The 20,520-nt window shown below is 48.4% G+C and overlaps 1 pseudogene; it reads left to right on the top strand.

The window, feature by feature from the left end:
- Window positions 1-603: 603 nt before the first annotated feature.
- Window positions 604-19,919, top strand: LOC147119377 (uncharacterized; annotated as a pseudogene).
- The last annotated feature ends 601 nt before the right edge of the window (window positions 19,920-20,520 follow it).

Genomic DNA, 20,520 nt, shown 5'->3' with positions numbered 1-20,520 from the left:
AGGCGAGAGTGCTACCAACTGAGCCACTGGCTGACACTAAAGAACAAGCAGTTCTGACGAAGGGTCATCGACCTGAAACGCTAACTCTGTTTCTCTCTCCACAGGTGCTGCCTGACCTGCTGTGTATTTCCAGCAGTTTCTGTTTTTATTAAAGAAACGAGGGAGTGATTGCTGACAGGAAGAATGTTGGGTCGTCCTGCGCATGCGCACCTCCCTGGCGGCTGAGGTGAAACACCAACTCGCCCCCACCTGAGCCGCGCACGCGTACCAGATGTTGTAGTTCCGCATGTGCACCCGATGTTCCAACCACGGGGTTTTGTGCGCTGAGCAAGCGCGTTGCGGACCGATCGGGATGGGCAATTGTGGAGCAGGAAGGAGAGTGCGGGGGCCATGAGCACATGCGCGGGACTCAGAGTGAACAGAGCGCTTTCTGGAGCGCGGGGGCTTGTGGGTATTACAGCCGCCATTACTGCTGATCCTTTCAACCAACCTGTGCAGTAGCTGGGGCCGTAAAATCAGCTTCACTGCCCCTAGGGTCGGAAAGGGGAAAATTAAACAACAGTTTGCCTCTGATCCTTTTCTGATCTCAATTTACAGTGTTATAGAAGTGGAGCAGTTACAGGCGGGAAGCTCAGACCAAACATCACGTCAAGATCTGACAGAGTCGCTCGATTCATCAGGACCTGAATATCATCGGCCTTTGCACATGGAAGGAGAAAGCAGCAATCCCAGCGATGACAAACCGCACACGTGTTCGGTGTGTGGACGCGGATTCAGCCGATCGCCTGACCTGGTGAGACACGTGCACCGTCACACCGGGGAGAAACCGGGTAAAGACAGGGACAGCGGGAAGGGATTCAGTTCCCCGTCTGCATTGGAAGTTAAACAGCGCAGTCGCACCAGGGACAGTCCATTCACCTGCTCCGTGTGTGGAAAGGGATTTGTTTGTTCACCCCACCTGCAGACACACCAGCGGGTTCACACTGGGGAGAAACCATTTCAGTGCTCTGACTGTGGGAAGAGCTTTCAAAGCCCCGGGGAACTGAAGGGACACCAGATTGTTCACACTGATGCGAGAGCATTTCAATGTTCTGACTGTGGGAAGAGCTTTAAAAGCCCCCAGTATCTGAAGCGACACCAGCTTGTTCACACTGATGAGAGACCATTTCAGTGTTCTGACTGTGGGAAGAGCTTTAAAAGCCCCCAGTATCTGAAGCAACACCAGCAAACTCACACTGATGAGAGGCCGTTTAACTGTTCTGACTGTGGGAAGAGCTTTAAAAGCTCCGGGGAGCTGAAGGGACACCAGCGAGTTCACACTAACGAGAGACCCTTTAAATGTTCTGAGTGTGGGAAGAGTTTTAAAATCCCCCGGGAGCTCAAGCAACACCAGCGCCTCCACACTGGGGAGAGGATATTCATCTGCTCTAAATGTGGGAAGGGATTCACTCATTCATCCCACCTGCTGCCACATCAGCGAGTTCACACTGGAGAGAGACCATTCACCTGCTCCGTGTGTGGGAAGGGATTCACTCAGTCATCCCACCTGCTGGTACATCAGCGAGTTCACACTGACGAGAGACCCTTTAAATGTTCTGACTGTGAAAAGAGCTTTAAAAGCTCCGGGGAGCTGATGAGACACCAGCGAGTTCACACTGGTGAGAGGCCATTCACCTGCTCCGTGTGTGGGAAGGGATTCACTGAGTCATCCCACCTGCTGGCACATCAGCGAGTTCACACTGGAGAGAGACCATTCACCTGCTCTGTGTGTGGGGAGGGATTCACTCAGTCATCCAACCTCCTGTCACACCAGCGAGTTCACACTGACGAGAGACCCTTTAAATGTTCTGACTGTGAAAAGATCTTTAAAAGCTCCGCGGATCTGAAGAGACACTGGCTCCTCCACAGTGGTGAGAGGCCGTTCACCTGCTCTGTATGTGGGAAGGGATTCACTCATTCATCCAACCTGTCACACCAGCTTGTTCACACTGACGAGAGACCCTTTCAATGTTCTGACTGTGGGAAGAGCTTTAAAAGCTCGAATAGCCTTAAGAGACACCAGCGTGTTCACACTGATCATAGAATCTAACAGCACAGAAGGAGGTGATTCGGCCCATCGTGTCTGTGCTGGCTCTTTGAAAGAGCTGTCCAATTTACTCCCAAACCCCAGCTTTATCCCCAGAACTCTGCAAACTAGTCCTCTTCAAGTACATGTCCAATTACTGTTTGAAAGTTCCTGTGGAACCTGATTCCAGCATCCTTTCAGATGGTGCGTTCCAGATCTTAACAACCCTCTGTGTGAAAACAATTCTCCTCATTTCCCCTCTAGTTCTTTTAGCAACTATTTTAAATCTGTGACCTTTGGTTACCGACCCACTTGCCAGAGTGAACAGTTTCTCCCTACTTGCTCGATCAAAACCCCTCATCATTTTGAACACCTCTATTAGGTCTCCTCTTAACCTTCTCTGCTCTAAGGGGAACAATCCCAGCTTCTCCAATCTCTCCACATAACTGAAGTCCCTCATCCCTGGTACCAGCCTTGTCAACCTCCTCTGCACCCTCTCCAAGGCCTTGACATCCTTCCTAAAGTGTGGTGCCCAGAATTGTACACAAGACTCCAGCTGAGGCCAAAACCCTGCAGCTGTACAAAACCCTGGTTAGGCCACACCTGGAGTACTGTGAGCAGTTCTGGGCACCACACCTTAGGAAGGATATATTGGCCTTGGAGGGAGTGCAGCGTAGGTTTACCAGAATGATACCCGGACTTCAAGGGTTAAGTTACGGGGAGAGATTACACAAATTAGGGTTGTGTTCTCTGGAATTTAGAAGGTTAAGGTGTGATCTGATCGATGTTTTCAAGATATTAAAGGAAACAGACAGGGTAGATAGAGAGAAACTATTTCCGCTGGTTGGGGATTCTAGGACTGGGGGCATAGTCTAAAAATTAGAGCCAGACCTTTCAGGAGTGAAATTAGGAAACACTTCTACACACAAAGGGTGGTAGAAGTTTGGAACTCTCTTCCGCAAACGGCAATTGATGCGAGATCAATTGTTAATTTTAAATCTGAGATTGATAGGTTTTTGTTACCCAAAGGTATTAAGGGATATGGGCCAAAGGCATGTGTATGGAGTTAGGTCGCAGATCAGCCATGATCTCATTGAATGGCGGAACACGCTCGAGGGGCTGAATGGCCTCCTCCTGTCTTATGTTCCTAACGAGTGATTTGTAAAGGTTTAGTGTAACTTCCTTGTTTTTGTATTCAATGGCCCTATTTACAAAGCCAAGTATCCCATACGCTTTCTGACCCGCCTCACCAACTTGCCGTGGCACTTTCAAAGATTTGTGAATATGGACCCCCAGGTCCCTCTGCTCTTGCACCCCCTCAAAATAGTCCCATTTAGATTATACGGCCTCTCCCTGTTGTTTGTCCCAAAGTGCATCACTTCACACTTATCCTCATTTAATTTCATCTGCCTTGTGTCTGCTCATTTCACAGTCTGTCTCTGTCCTCCTGAAGTCTGCTACTACTATGCTCACTATTTACTACGTTGCCAAGTTTTGTGTCATCTGTAAGCTTCAAACTTGTACACCTATACCCAAGTCCAGGTCATTTATATATAACAAGAAAAGCAATGGTCCTAATCCCGACCCCTGGGGGAACCCACTGCATACTTCCCTCCAGTCAGAAAAACATCCCTCAGCACTGCTCACTGTCTCCTCTCCCTTCGCCAATTATACCCAAATTACCATCAGCCCTTTAATTCCCTGTGCTTCTATTTTCCGAGTAAGTCTCTTGTGTGGTACTTTATCAAATGCCTTTTGAAAGTCCATATATACAACATCTGCTGCACTACCTTTATCAACCTCTGTTACTTCATCAAAGAACTCAATCACGTTAGTCAGACACGATTTACCTTTAACAAATCCATACTGGCTGCCCCTTATTAACCCATGCTTCTCCAAGTGAGAATTAATTTTGTCCTTGACAATGGTCTCTAGTCGTTCACCCACCACTGACATTAGACTGATTGGCCTGTAGTTACCAGGTTTAACCCTCTCCCCTTTTTTAAACAGGGTGTAACATTTGCAATCCTCCAGTCCTCTGGCACCACTCCCATATATCTGAGGGAGATTGAAAGATTGTGGTCAGAGCTTCTGCTATCTCCACCCTAGCTTCCCTCAGCAATCTAGGATGCTTCCCATCTGGACCGGGTGACTTGTTAACTTTGAGTGATGACAACCTATTTAGCACCTCCTTTCTATCCATTTTTATCCAATTTCTCTACTCCCCTCTCCTCTACTGCGACATTAACTTCATCCTCTTCTTTTGTGAAGACAGATGCTAAGTACTCATTTAGTACCTCAGCCACACCCTCTGCCTCCGTATGATGAGCTTGTAGGAATCGACGGATTCCTATCTAAATCACTGAAGTCGAGGCAGTTCAGTAAATTAACCGAATTTAATTAAACTGGTGAACAAAACAAAAACATGCAGGAGCAACAGCAAACAGGTCTACACAGTAACTAGTTCCACGAGGTCTGAACTCAGAACCTCCCACTTCTGACGTCATCACGTTTCCTGCCACTCGGGGCACCACGTGACCAATGTGATGACGTCATCGCGTTGTTTCAGGGTTTTTACTGAAAGCTTGTTTACACTCAGCAAACGGACATAGGTGCTGTAACATTGCTTTAAAGACAGTTATTCATTTGTACAGGAGTTTGTTATGTTCATTAATAAATAGACATTCTTATTATGAACACAGCTAGCTTCTAGCTAGTCATTTATTCAGTACACGTTCTCTAGGTACAGTATCTGTAGAGATGCAGCATGTGTGCTCCTGTGTGTAGGCTGCCATCTTGACTGTTGCCTTGTGGGTAGCCTAGTGCCTCATGGGTAATGTAGTCTTAATATCATACAGCTGGGTAGTGTAGTCTTATACATACAGCTATATACAGCTCTACGGCTCCACCTAGTGTCCACTATAGAATGACATGTTACTGATCATTACATCCCCCTTTCTTTGAGGTTTAACAAAATCAATATCAATCAACTTTCAAGAAAACAATAAAGATAATATCAGTAACACTTTTGTTAGTGCTCTATAAATATAAATATTTTCAAAACAGTCAACACATTTTCAAAGCTTTACATTGTACTCAAAGATTAAGTCTATCAGGCTCTTTTACTTCACGTGTGGATCTTCTCAACACGGGTAAGTCTGATGTGTCTTCATGAGATTGTTCTGGCGGTGAATGACAAGTTGCAGTTGCGGCATTGTCATCAATCTGCTCTTGTATAGATCGAGGTCTCCTTGCAATCTTTGCTTGGAGAGGGTTTCAGTGTTTCCTTCACTCTTCATGCCATAACTCTCAATGTAGTCAATGCACTCTCGAAAAACTGCTGGCAGCTGGATCCCATCATACAGCATAGTCCTCTCAGCAGCCTCGGCTAATGGAACACCAAAGATTGGCCTGAGGGAAGAAGGAGTATCCACCGGAACTGCTTCCTGCTCTGGTGCAGGCTTCTTCTTTTTCTTTTTCTCTTTCCACTGCTTAACAACATCTGCTGCAGTTATATCTTTGGACTTTTTCTCCTTGTGTTTTTTCTCTTTGTGCTTTTCTTCCTTTGGCTTCTCTTTGACTTTAAAGTCTTTTTCTTTCTTCTTGGAGAAGCTAGGCTTTTTGAAGACATGGATACCCTTTGGCCTTTTCATCCTTGATGGGCTCTCTGCTTCATCACCTGAGTCATCTGGTCTGCTTATGGCACAGTTTATACGGTAGACTCTTTTGACCAGTTCTAAGTCCTCACAAGCTTTGTCACCTAGTATCGAATCAAGTCTTTCAGCCACAACAGAAAACATGAGATGATGCACTTTGTCTTTGACTGTCACTTTAAGTCTGCATATACCTAAGCTTTCTATTTTCTGTCCATTATAGTCCTTCAGTAGTACTGACTTTTTCTGTATTTTGGGCTTTTCTTTCATATTTTTTATGTCACTCATACTGATTAAGTTTGCTTTTGCCCCAGTGTCCAGTTTCAATGTAACGAATGCTCCATTTATCTGCAGTGGGATCATCCATTTGCCACTTTTACTGCATTGACTTTATGTTCAGCAATGTCCATTTCTGAGGGCTGCACATTTTCTGTATCCTTTTTGATATTGTCACATGACACCATTCCTACAAAAAATGTCTCACTTAAATCAGTGTCCTCAATTACATTAACTCGTTGCCCTTTCTTAGTTTGTACTTTTGAAAAGCATTGTTTGGCAAAGTGATTCTTTCCATTGCACTTTGTGCACATTTTTCCAAACGCTGGGCATTGTCTTAACTGGTGTTTGTAACCACAGCATTTACAATTAAAAATTTCATCCTCCGATTGCTTTTCATTATTGATTTCACTGAAAGTCTGCACGTGCTTTCGAGCTAGCTCGCTGGCTTGGCATATTTTCACCGCATTTTCCAAATTTAGTTCGGTTTCTCTCAACAGACGTTCCCTGACTTTTTTATCATGAATACCAAACACAATCTGGTCACGAATCATGGATGCTTTGAGCTCAGAGACCAGGTAAGGCCTCACAGCATTGGCGGGTGTTTCAGCGGCAGCAGCGGGGCTATAAAAGTCTCAGAGACCCAGGTAAGGCCTACCAGTCGCCAGTCTGGGAACTCGGAGGGAAGGAGAGAGGTAAAAAGTAATCCAAGCGTGACGTCACCAGAAAGCGGGTAAGTGATTGGTTGGTAAGTATTTCTCCCTTTTGAAGCTTAAATCTCTTTGGTTTATAGTTTCTAAGATGATAGTCACCATCTAGAATTGGGGCAGAGGGTATTTAAGAATAATATTAATAAATTTAATTAATTACATAGAATGGGAGATCAGGCGATGTGTTGCTGCTGCAATATGTGGGAGCTGGTGAACACCATTGATGCTCACGGTGATCACATTTGCAGTAAGTGTTGGCTGCTCGAGGAATTCCGGCTCCGTGTTGAAGAGCTGGAGTCCGAGCTTCAAACACTGAGACACATCAGGGAGGGGGAGAGTTACCTGGACTCTGTGTATCACAAGGTATTCACACCAATTAGATTAATTAATTCAGATGTAGTCCGTGGCCAGGGTCAGGATGGTGTGACTAGAAGTGAGGCAGGTACGGGGATCCAGGAGGTAGTGTTGGAGGAGCCGCACCCCTTGCACTTGTCCAACAGGTTCGAGGCTCTTACTCCCTGTGAGGATGGGAACAGGGACTGCGGGGAGGATGAGTAACCTGGCCACAGCACCGTGGAGCAGGGGGCCATTCAAGTGGGGGGAGTTAAAAGAAATGTTGTAGTGGTAGGGGATAGTATCGTTAGGGGATAGATAGAGTTCTTTGCAGCCGAGAGCGAGAGTCCCGAAGGCTGTGTTGCCTGCCCGGTGCCAGGGTTAAGGACATCTCCTCTGGACTGGAGAGAAACTTGGAGTGGGAGGGGGAGGATCCAGTTGTCGTGGTCCATGTTGGTAATAACGACATAGATAGGACAAGGAAGGAGGTTCTGCTGAGGGAGTTTGAGCAGCTAGGGGCCAAATTAAAAAGCAGAACCACAAGGATAACAATCTCTGGATTATTACCTGAGCCACGAGCGAATTTGTCTAGGACAAATAAAATTAGAGAGTTAAATGCGTGTCTGAAAGACTGGTGTGGGAGAAATGGGTTTTGCTTCCTGGGACACTGGCACCAGTACTGGGGCAGGAGGGAGCTGTTCCGTTGGGACGGGCTTCACTTGGCCAGTGTTGGGACTAGAGTCCTGGCAGATCATATAACTAGGGCTGTAGAGAGGGCTTTAAACTAACTAGTGGGGGGGAGGTTCCTAGAGAGCAAATAATAAAAATGACAACAGAGAAGGTCATAGACTTAGGTGGCAGTGGGGAAATTAAAAACCAGAGCATGTCAGGAAGGGGCAGAAGGTTGGAGTAAAAGGTAAAGTAATAAAAAGGGCAAAAGCAGGAACTAAGTGTCACAAAACATCTTTGAAAGTTCTCTATCTGAATGCACGTAGCATTCGTAACAAAATTGACGAGTTAATGGCACAAATAACTACATATGGGTATGATCTTGTGGCCATTACAGAAACATGGCTGCAGGGTGACAATGCCTGGGAATTAAACATACCAGGTTATTTAACGATCAGGAAGGACAGGCAAGAAGGAAGGGGAGGTGGGGTGGCTATGTTAATAAAGGAAGGAATCACTGTAATACAGAGAAATGATATTGGGTCAAAAGATCAGGATAATGAAACAGTTTGGGTTGAGGTAAGGAATAATAAGGGGAAAAAAACACTAGTGGGCATAGTCTATAGGCCTCCGAACAGTGGCAACTCTGTTGGACGGAGTATCAATCAGGAAATAGCTGAGGCTTGTAATAAGGGAACATCTATAATTATGGGGGATTTTAACTATCATATTAATTGGACAAATCAAATTGGGCAGGGCTGCCTTGAGGATGAGTTCATTGAGTGTATTAGGGATGGGTTTCTTGAGCAGTATGTAACTGAACCGACCAGGGGGCAAGCAACCTTAGATCTGGTCCTGTGTAACGAGACAGGATTAATTAAAAATGTCCTAGTAAAGGATCCCCTTGGAATGAGTGACCATAACATGGTTGAATTCCATATTCAATTAGAGGGTGAGAAGGTTGGATCTCAAACAAGCGTGCTAAGCTTGAATAAAGGAGACTATGAAGGTATGAGAGTGGAATTGAGTAGAGTGGATTGGGAAAATAGATTAAAGGGTAAGACGATACATGATCAGTGGTGTACATTTAAGGAGTCATTTTACAACTTCCAAAAAAAATATATTCCACTGAGAAGAAAAGGGTGTAAAAGAAAAGACAGCCATCCGTGGCTAAGTAAAGAAATTAAGGATAGTATTCGACTAAAAACAAGGGCATATAAGGTAGCCAAATCTAGTGGGAGGATAGAGGATTGGGAAAACTTTAAAAGACAGCAAAAAATAACAAAAAGATTGATTAAGAAAGGGAAGATAGATTATGAAAGTAAATGAGCAAAAAATATAAAAACAGATAGTAAGAGTTTTTATAGTTATATAAAAAGAAAAAGGGTGGCTGAAGTACATGTTGGTCCCTTAGAGGATGAGACCGGGAAATTAATGGTGGGAAATATGGAGATGGCAAAAACACTGAATGAATATTTTATATCAGTCTTTACAGTAGAAGACACTAAGAATATCCCAACGCTGGACAAACAGGGGGCTAAAGGGGGGAGGAGCTAAACACGATCAAAATCACTAATGAAGTGGTACTCGGTAAAATAATGGGACTCAAGGCAGATAAATCACCTGGACCTGATGGCTTACATCCTAGGGTCTTGGGGGAAGTGGCGGTAGGGATTGTGGATGCATTGGTAATAATTTTCCAAAACTCCCTGGACTCGGCAACGGTCCCGGCAGACTGGAAAACTACTAATGTAACACCCTTATTTAAAAAGGGCAGTAGACAGAAGGCTGGAAACTATCGACCGGTTAGCCTAACATCTGTGGTAGGTAAAATTTTGGAGTCCATTATTAAGGAGACAGTAACAGGACATTTGGATAATCATAATTTAATAGGACAAAGTCAGCATGGTTTTATGAAGGGGAAGTCATGGTTGACAAATTTGCTGGAGTTCTTTGAGGAAGTAACATACAGGGTGGATAAAGGGGAACCAGTGGACGTAGTGTATTTAGACTTCCAAAAGGCATTTGACAAGGTGCCACACAAAAGATTATTGCTTAAGATAAAAAATCACGGGATTGGGGGTAATATTCTGGCATGGATAGAGCATTGGCTATCTAACAGAAGGCAGAGAGCTGGGATAAATGGTTCATTCTGAGACTGGCAATCAGTAACCAGTGGTGTTCCGCAGGGGTCAGTGCTGGGTCCCCAACTCTTTACAATCTATATTAACGATTTGGAGGAGGGGACCGAGTGTAACATATCAAAGTTTGCAGATGATACTAAGATGGGAGGGAAAGTAGTGAGTGAGGAGGACATAAAAAACCTGCAAGGGGACATAGACAGGCTAAGTAAGTGGGCAGAGATTTGGCAGATGGAATACAATACTGGAAAGTGTGAGGTTATGCACTTTGGCAGGAAAAATCGTAGAGCAAGTTATTATCTTAATGGCAAGAAACTGGAAAGTACTGAAGTACAAAGGGATCTGGGGGTCCTGGTGCACGAAACTCAAAAGGTTAGTATGCAGGTGCAGCAAGTGATTAAGAAGGCCAATGGAATGTTGGCTTTCATTGCTAGGGGGATAGAATATAAAAATAGGGAGGTATTGCTTCAGTTGTACAAGGTATTGGTGAGACCGCACCTGGAATACTGCGTACAGTTTTGGTGTCCATACTTAAGAAAGGACATACTTGCTCTCGAGTCAGTACAAAGAAGGTTCACTCGGTTAATCCCGGGGATGAGGGGATGGACATATGAGGAGAGGTTGAGTAGATTGGGACTCTACTCATTGGAGTTCAGAAGAATGAGAGGCGATCTTATTGAAACATATAAGATTGTGAAGGGGTTGGATCGGGTGGATGCGGGGAGGATGTTCCCGATGATGGGTGAAACTAGAACTAGGGGGCATAGCCTTAGAATAAGGGGCTGCTCTTTCAAAACTGAGATGAGGAGGAACTACTTCACTCAGAGGGTGGTAGGTCCATGGAATATACTGCCCCAAAAAGCTGTAGAAGCTACATCATTACATAAATTTAAAACAGAAATAGACAGTTTCCTAGAAGTAAAGGGAATTAAGGGTTACGGGGAGCGGGCAGGAATTTGGACATGAGTCGAGGTTCGGATCGGTCATGGCCCTGTGGGTAGCGGAGCGGGCCCAGGGGCCATGTAGCCTGATCCTGCTCCTATTTCGTGTGTCTAATTCTGTTAGATTCAGGAGATGGTTCTGTGATAGTGGATTGGCGGTTAGGACATTTGGATAATCATAATTTAATAGGACAAAGTCAGCATGGTTTTATGAAGGGGAAGTCATGTTTGACAAATTTGCTGGAGTTCTTTGAGGAAGTAACATACAGGGTGGATAAAGGGGAACCAGTGGACGTAGTGTATTTAGACTTCCAAAAGGCATTTGACAAGGTGCCACACAAAAGATTATTGCTTAAGATAAAAAATCACGGGATTGGGGGTAATATTCTGGCATGGATAGAGGATTGGCTATCTAACAGAAGGCAGAGAGCTGGGATAAATGGCGGTGCAGGCTCGAGGGGCCGATTGACCTACTCCTGCTCCTATTTCTTATGTTCTTATGTCTGTGCTTTCAGTTTCAGATCAGTTATAAAGCTATCAAAAGTCTCATTTTGTTGCTGTGTCCGAGAACGGCAGATGTATCTTTCATACGTCTCATTCTTTTTGGGAGAACAATGTGCATCAAATTTCTGTAGCACATCGTCTAATTTGTCTCTGTTCTCCGCTGGATTAAATACAAATGTATTAAATACCTCTATCGCCTGTGGGCCTGCAACCGTAAGCAGCAACGCTATCTTCCTTGTGTCTGGCTTCGTACCGAATCCGATGGCTGCAATGTAGAGTTCGAATTGCTGTTTAAAAGTCTGCCAGTTGTAGTCGATTTTTTCTGTGAGATTCAAACGCTCTGGTGGCTTCAAATTCTCCATGTCGCTTTTCACAATTTTCAGCAGATCTTCACCATCCTGGTACCTTGTTATGTTCATTAATAAATAGACATTCTTATTATGAACACAGCAAGCTTCTAGCTAGTCATTTATTCAGTACACGTTCTCTAGGTACAGTGTCTGTAGAGATGCAGCATGTGTGCTGTGTGTAGGCTGCCATCTTGACTGTTGCCTTGTGGGTAGCCTAGTGCCTCATGGGTAATGTAGTCTTAATATCATACAGCTTGGTGGTGTAGTCTTATATATACAGCTCTACGGCTCCACCTAGTGTCCACTATAGAATGACATGTTATTGATCATTACAGAGTTCATTGGTGGTTTTACCACATGCGCCCCCCCAGAAGTGTCTTTAATCATCAAAGTCAATCGCCGAGGAGGTCGGACAATCCTGTCGGAGTGACTCCGATAATCCCGGAGAGGAATGGATGGTGCAGGAGAGGAGCTGGGCTGATGGGCCAGGCGTAGCGGCCGCGGGTGATCGTCCACGATGCGGCGGTTGCGCTGTTTCGACTGGCTGGCCGAGGTCCAGGTGTGCAGCCTTGAGGTGGTCCATGGAAATGTAGTCGGGCGTCCCGCTGACGTCTACAAAAAAACTCTTGGCGCCCACCTTCAGTACCCAGAAGGGGCCCGTATATGGAGGCATGAGGGGACTACGGTGGGCATCGTGCCATACAAAAACGAATTTAGCCCTCATGAGCGTTGGTGGAACATGTGACACAGGCAGTCCATGCTGTGAAGTCGAAATGGGCCGGAAAGCGTGCGCCGCGGCTTGGTGAGCCTTCAGCTGTTCAGTGGCGGACCACGGACGTGTCAGCGACGGGAGAAACTCGCCGGGGACCCTGAGCGGCTGGCCATAGACCAATTCGACGGCCAACGCCTGCAGGTCCTCTAGGCGCCGTGCGCAACCCGAGCATTACCCATGGCAACTTATCCATCCACATGGTCCCTTGGAGGGTGGCCCGCAGCGCTGCCTTCAGAGAACGATGGAAGCATTTGCATAACCCATTGGCCTGCGGGTGGTAAGCCGTGGTGTGATGGAGCTTGGCGCCCAATTCTGAAGCCACGGCGTTCCACAGAGCAGAGGAGAACTGCGGCCCACGGTCCGATGAAATGTCCGACGGCACGCCAAAACGGGCAACCCAGGACGAAAGAAAAGCCCGGGTGACGTCCGCGGAGGTGGTGGACGTCAATGGAATGGCCTCCGGCCATCTGGTGGTACGGTCGACGATTGTCAGCAGATACGTGAACCCTTGTGACGGTGGTAGTGGGCCCACGAGGTCGATATGAACATTATCGAATCGCCGCTCCGGTACCTCGAAAATGGCGACAGGAGCTTTAACGTGGCGCTGCACCTTCGCTCTCTGGCACACGACACAGGTGTTGGCCCAGTCGCGCACCTCTTTTCGCATTCCCCTCCAGACAAACTTGGATGCTAACAACTTCTGTGACGCCCGCACACCCGGGTGGGCGAGGTTGTGCATGATATCGAAGACTTTCCTGCGGCAGGATGACGGAACGATCAGGCGTGGGTCTCCCAGGGAGACATTGCAGAGCAAGGATGTGCCGTCTGAGTGGAAAAGTACGTCCACTGGCCGCAGACCGGACGAATCGGAACGGAAAGCGTGCGTCTCCGGGTCAGCCGCTTGGTCGTCCGCCATTAGCGAATAGTCGAGACCCAGTTGGACGGCCTGGATGGCCGCACGCGAAAGGCAGTTGACAACCACGTTGTCCTTGCCGGCCACATGACGGATGTCGGTGGTAAACTCAGAGATGAACGTGAGTTGCCGTTGCTGTCGGGCCGACCACGGCTCAGTTGTCTTGGCCATGGCAAACGTCAGGAGCTTGTGATCCACGAAAGCGACGAATTGGCGTCCTAATAAAAAACGAAAGTGGCGGATGGCCAGGAACAACGCCAACAGCTCTCGGTCAAATATGCTATAGCTACATTCGTTACTACGTAACTGGCGGCTAAAAAACGCCAGCGGTTGCCATGCCCCATCGACCCATTGCTCTTGCAGGCGCCGACGGCGTAGTCCGACGCATCTGTCATGAGCGCGATGGTGGTGCCGGGCAGCGGGTGCGCTAACATCATCGCATTGGCGAGGGCCTCCTTCGTGTCCCCAAATGCGCGGTCCATGACCGACGACCAGATCACCGGTTCTTTCCCCGGTTTCCCTCGGAGTGCCTCGTTGAGTGGCCGCTTGAGCTGGGCGGCCCGGGGGACAAAGCGATGGTAAAAGTTTACCATGCCGAGGAATTCTTGGAGCGCCTTGATGGATTGCGGCCGTGGGAACGCCGCGACGGCTGCCACTTTCGCCCTGAGTGGCAGTGCCCCTTCCGCGGTGATGCGGTGGCCCAGAAAATCGATCTGCCTCAGACCAAATTGGCACTTGTTTGGGTTAACTATAAGGCCGTGTTCCTGGAGACGACGGAAGAGGACACGCAGGTGATGTAGGTGTTCTTCCTTTGATGCGCTGGCGACGAGGATGTCATCGAGGTATACAAAAAGGAATTTGAGGTCCCGGAGCACCGAATCCATGAGGCGTTGGAACGCCTGCACCGCATTTTTAAGCCCGAAAGGCATCCGTAAAAATTCAAAGAGGCCAAATGGGGTAATGACCACCATTTTCTGGATGTCCTGAGGGTGGACGGGCACCTGGTGGTATCCGCGGACGAGGTCGATCTTGGAGAACCACGACGTGCCGACCAAATGGGCGGAAAAATCTTGAATATACGGTATCGGGTACCGGTCTGGAGTTGTGACCTCGTTGAGGCACCGATAATCACCACAGGGCCGCCACCCACCGCCGGGCTTTGGCACGATGTGTAGCGGGTACGACCAGGGACTGTCAGATCGGCGAACGATGCCCAACTGCTCCATAGTGGCGAATTCCGCCTTCGCGGCCTCGAGTTTACTGGCCTCTAATCGCCGAGCCCGGGCGTAAACCAGGGGGCCGGTTGTCGCGATGTGGTGTTCAACACCGTGTTTGACAGTCGTCGCAGAGAAAGTGGGTCGAGCGAGCTCCGGAAATTCCTTGAGCAGGCGGGCGAACTCGTCGGGCGGCAACTCGGTGCGGGCAACTGCGTGGGCCGCGCCAAGGCCCCGAAAACTGGGGCTGGGGGCTCGTGAGGTGGCATGGATCAGGCGGCGATTATGTACGTCGGCCAGTAGGTCATGCGTGCAGAAAAAATCGGCACCAAGGATTGCCAGTGGTATCGTGGCGGTGATAAACTCCCAGTGGAAGAGTTGGCCGCCGAGACACAATCGGATACGCCTCTTCCCGTACGTATGGATGGCGCTGCCATTGGCGGCCTGTAGTGGAGGACCGCGCCGCCCAGATTGGACGTCGAGAACCGAAGCGGGGAGGATGCTGCACTGAGCGCCCGTGTCGCATAAGAAACGCCGGCCCGAAATGGAGTCAGTGATGTACAACAATTTCCCGGAATCACCAACTGTCATTGTGGAGGCGAAACCGACCTCGGGGCTTCCCTTCCGGTCATGCAAATCGGTGTTGCTGCTTTCTCGGTGCCGGTGGCACGAATTTGCACGGGGGTCGGCAGCATTTGGCTTTCTGACCAAAACGGGCGTGGTAGTAGCAAAAGCCGGTCTGTGGAGGTGCCGAGGCGGGGTTCTTGGAGGCGGGGCGCGTCGAGGTGGTGCAATACTGTTGCATCATCACGTAAATGGTGTCGGCTTCGGCCACGAGCGCCACACCGTCCGTAGCCGTCGACCTGGCCAGGGCTGCTTGTACCTGCTCAGGGAGCTGGCTGAGGAACAGTTCACGAAATATAAAACACTGCAGCTCAGACCCGAGGAGGGTGAGCATGTGGCTCATCAACTCGGAAGGCTTAGCATCGCCTAACCCGGGGAGTGCGAGCAAGCGGCGTGCGCGCTCCGCCTTTGTGAGACCGACTACCTGCAGGAGGCACGCCTTGAGCGTTTCGTACTTGTTCTCCGCGGGCGGGGTCTCCAGCAGGCTGATAATGCGGGAAGCCGTCGAGCTGTCCAGTGCGGAGACCACATACAGGTAACGGGTCTGATCCAGCACTATGTTTCGCAGTTGGAACTGAGCCTCCGCTTGAACGAACCAGGAGGCTGCCTGTTGTTCCCAAAATTGAGGGAGCTTCAAACTCGCTGCATTTACATCCATCTTGTTCTCGAGCTTGTCTCCGCGAAAATCGCCCGCGAAGCTTCGTGGTCACCAATGTAGGAATCGATGGATTCCTATCTAAATCACTGAAGTCGAGGCAGTTCAGTAAATTAACTGAATTTAATTAAACTGGTGAACAAAACAAAAACATGCAGGAGCAACAGCAAACAGGTCTACACAGTAACTAGTTCCACGAGGTCTGAACTCAGAACCACCCACTTCTGACATCATGACGTCATCACGTTTCCCGCCACTCGGCACCACGTGACCAACGTGATCATGTCATCGCGTTGTTTCAGGGTTTTTACAGAAAGCTTGTTTACACTCAGCAAACGGACATAGGTGCTGTAACATTGCTTTAAAGACAGTTATTCATTTGTACAGGAGTTCATTGATGGTTTTACCACAAGCTCCTATTTGGTCCCTAAATGGCCCCACCATTCTTTTAACTATCCTTTTACCTTTGATACATTTATAAAAGTATTTTGGGTTCTCTTCTATGTTACCTGCTAATCTTTTCTCTTATTGCCTCTTTGTCCTTCTTATATCCTGTTTCATTTCCCCCGCACTCTCTGTATTCTGCCTGGTTTTTGACTGTATTCTGTACCTGACATTTATCGTAAATCTCCTTTTTCTGTTTTATTTTAACCTTTATATCCTTTCTCATCCAGGGAGCTCCAGCCCATCTTTCCTCCTTATGGGAATATGCTTGGTTTGTACCTGAACTATCTCAGCCTTGAAGGCCTGCCATTGGTCATTCACTGTTTTCCTGGACAATCTTTGTTTCCAGTCCACCTGTGCTCGATCCCTTCTCAAATCACTGAAATTGGCTCTCTTCCAGCTGGGTATTTTCACTGTTGATTTTTCTTTGTCCCTTTCCATAACTACTTTAAACCCAATGATATTGTGATCACTGTTGACCAGGTCCCTCCTGCCCCAGAACCGATGAGAGACCCTTTAAATGTTCTGACTGTGTAAAGAGGTTTCAGAGTTCATCCAACCTGCTGAGTCACCAGCGAGTTCACACAGATCTTCAAAGAAAGGAGGATGTTTTAGAAAGGCTGGCGGCACTAAAGGTTCGCAGCCATCTCAGAGTAGTGTCCCTTTAATTAAAATCTCGTAAAACAAGGAGAATTACTGTCCCTTTAACTACCACAAGTCCCTGTGTGGAGGAGAGGGGGAGATACAGTCTGTCCCAGTAACTGTCGCAGAGCAGAATTAACAACCCTGTCCCATAAGGGCTTGACCCTCCCCCACTCCCTGCTTTTCCTCAAGTGTCTCATCCTTAAAATTCTCATCCTTGTTTTCAAATCCCTCCGTGGCCTCGCCCCTCCCTATCTCTGTAATTTCTTTCAGCCCCTACAACCTTCCGAGATATCTACGCTCCTCTAATTCCGGCCTCTTGAGCATCCCCGATTTTAATCGCTCCACCATTGGTGGCCGTGCTTTCAGCTGCCTGGGCCCTAAGCTCTGGAATTCCTTCCCTAAACCTCTCCATCTCTCTGCCTCTCTCTCCTTCTTTAAGATGCTCCTTAAAACCTACTTCTTTGACCAAGCTTTTGGTCATCTGCCCGAATATCTCCTTATGTGGCTCGGTGTCAAATTTTGTTTTCTAACGATCCTGTGAAGAGCCTTGGGACGTTTTACTACATTAAAGGCGCTTTATAAATACAAGTGGTTGTTGTTGTTTCCTGAAACTAATAATAAATTCCCCAGAGGGAAAAAAACTTGTAATTTTACTCCCAAATATTAAAAAGTTTGTGCCACAGAAGCATGGGGTTTATCTGCTTTTATTCATGAATTTTGAAAGTCTCTATTAAAACCTGAGCCAGTGTGTTGTGAGACAAAGAGCCTTGTGTCCAATAAGGGGAATAAAGGCCCACAGCCTCCCCTGGCCCCGGGCCCTGAACAAGGGACTGGAGAAACTCGCTGCCCTGCGGATCAGACAATCAGCCGGCGCTAGTCCCGCCCCTCGGGCGCCCCGATTGGTTGGAGGACCCGCCGCCGGCTCGCTCCTCCAGCCCCGCCCCGCTCGCTCCCTATTGGTCGGAAGCTCCCGTCAATCAGGCCGTGGGCCCGGGTCACGTGTCACTCACCGGGCGGAGCTGCAGGTCGGCGGGAGCGGGGTCGGGAGATTAATAAACTGCGGGTAGGCCACGCCGCTGGGCTTATAAAGTTGGAGAATGGCCTCAGGCCCGAATGAGATCCCGCGGCCCGGTCTGTGTTCCACCGGACGGCAGCGGTGAGGCTTTTTCTCGGTGAAAGGCCCGGGTTAGGTGCCGCCATCTTCTCTTCTTCTGAGGCGGTCCCTGGGACCGAGGATGTGGGCGTCGCTGGCAAGACCAGCATTTATTGCCCATCCCCAGTTGCCCGTTGAGAAGGTGGTGGTGAGCTGGCTTCTTGAACCGCTGCAGTCTGTGTGGTGAAGGTGCTCCCACAGTGCTGTTTGGGATGGAGTTCCAGGATTTTGACCCAGTGACAATGAAGGAATGACGATATATGTCCAAGTCAGGAGGGTGTGTGACTTGCAGATGATGGTGTTCCCATGGAGCTGCTACTCTTTTCCTTCTAGGCGGTAGAAGTCGTGGGACAGGTAGGGTGGCAGGTTCCCTTCCATAAGAACACAAGAATTAGGAGCAGGAGTAGACCATACGGCCCCTTGAGCCTGCTCCACCACTCAATAAGATCATGGCTGATCTTCGACCTCAACTTGACTTTCCCGCCCGATCCCCATATCCCTGAGGGACATTCGTGAACCAGTTGGGATTTTACGACAATCCGGCAGCTTTCATCATTACTTTTTTTCTAGTACCGGCCCCACAAATTCCCAGATTCATTGAGCTCAATTTCACAACCTGTCTTTGTGTTTTTGTGAGTTCTCTCTCATCCTGTTTTATATTCATTTTACAGGGTATTAGAAGGGCAGGATTTGTAGACAGGATATTTAACTCAAAGATCACATCAAGATCTGACGGAGTCACTCAAGTCATCGGGACCCGAATATCATCAGACATAACATGGAAGCAAAAAGCACCGTTCACAGCGGGGAGAAACCGTACACGTGTTCTGTGTGTGGACGAGGATTCAGTCGATCCTCTGGCCTGGCGAAACACAAGCGCAGTCACACCGGGGAGAAACCGTGGAAATGTGGGGACTGTGGGAAAGGATTCAATTACCCGTATCAGCTGGAAACCCATCGGCGCAGTCACACCGGGGAGAGACTGTTCACCTGCACCGTGTGTGGGATTGGATTCACTCAGTCAAGTGACCTGCTGACACACCAGCGAATTCACACTGGGGAGAGGCTGTTCACCTGCTCCGTGTGTGGGAAGGGATTCACTCAGTTATCCCAACCATAGAGACACCAACTTGTTCACACAAACATGAGACCTTTTAAATGTTCTGGCTGTGAGAAAAGATTTATAAGCAAAAGAGATCTACTGACACACCAGCAAATTCATTCTGGGGAGAGGCCGTTCACCTGCTTTGAGTGTGGAAAAGGATTCACGAATTCAACCACCTTTCTGACACACCAGCGAGTTCACACTGGGGAGAGGCCATTCACATGCTCCGTGTGTGGGAAGGGATTCACAAATTCATCCCACCTACTGATACACCAGTGAGTTCACACCGGGGAGAGAACGTTCACCTGCTCAGTGTGTGGGAAGGGATTCACTCAGAACTCCAGCCTGCTCTTACACCAGCGAGTTCACTCTAGGGAGAGGCCATTCACTTGCTCAGTGTGTGGGAAGGGATTCACTCAGAGCTCCAACCTGCTGAGACACCAGCGCACTCACACTGGGGAGAGGCCATTCGCCTGTTCCGAGTGTGGGAAGGGATTCACTCGGTCATACAACCTGCTGACACACCAGCAAGTTCACAAGTGACTGCAGGGGTTGGATTCTGCTGTTATTGCTGCTGTTAATCACATCCAGGACTGAACCATGGGTTCGGCGGGAGGCGCGAGCGGCAAGCTTAAAAAGGCTTCAGAGACCCAGGTAAGGCCTCAGACCGCAGGTGTCAGTGGGAGGCATGAGCGGGAAGCTTAAAAAGGCTTCAGAGACCCAGGTAAGGCCTCAGACCGCGGGTGTTGGCGGGAGGCGCGAGCGGGAAGCTTAAAAAGGCTTCAGAGACCCAGTTAAGGCCTCAGACCACGGGTGTCGGCGGGAGGCGCGAGCGGGAAGCTTAAAAAGGCTCAGAGACCCAGGTAAGGCATACCAGTCTCCAGTCTCCGAAGTCAGAGGGAAGGAGAGAGATTAAAAGTAATCCAAGTGTGACATCACCAGAAAGCGGGTAAGTGATTGGTTGGTAAGTATTTACTCTTTCTCCTTCTTCACAAAATTTAATTCTGTGGTTTATAGTTTCTAGGGTCTGTGTGGTGTAGCGGGGACTGCTGGCAGGCAAGCCCCCTTGAGTATATCATTAAATTGGTGGTATTGATTTAATTTAAATTAACGAAAGGGTAAGTCATGTCAGGACAGCCCAGCCCCGTGTTATGCTCCACCTGCACTATGTGGGAAATCAGGGACGCTGCCAGTGTCCCTGACGACCATGTGTGCCAGAAATGTATCCAGCTGCAGCTACTAGTAGACCGCATTGTGGCGCTGGAGCTGTGGATGGATGAGTTTTGGAGCATTCGCGATGCTGAGAGGGTCATGGATAACACGTTTAGTGAGTTGGTCACACTGCAGGTAAGG

The sequence above is a fragment of the Somniosus microcephalus genome, chromosome 4 (assembly GCF_052327205.1).
Source record: "Somniosus microcephalus isolate GS21.2 chromosome 4, FLI_Smic_1.0, whole genome shotgun sequence".
Taxonomy (NCBI): Eukaryota; Metazoa; Chordata; class Chondrichthyes; order Squaliformes; family Somniosidae; genus Somniosus; species Somniosus microcephalus.
The sequence above is the reverse complement of the archived record's forward strand: the minus strand, read 5'-3'. Positions and strand labels throughout refer to the sequence as shown.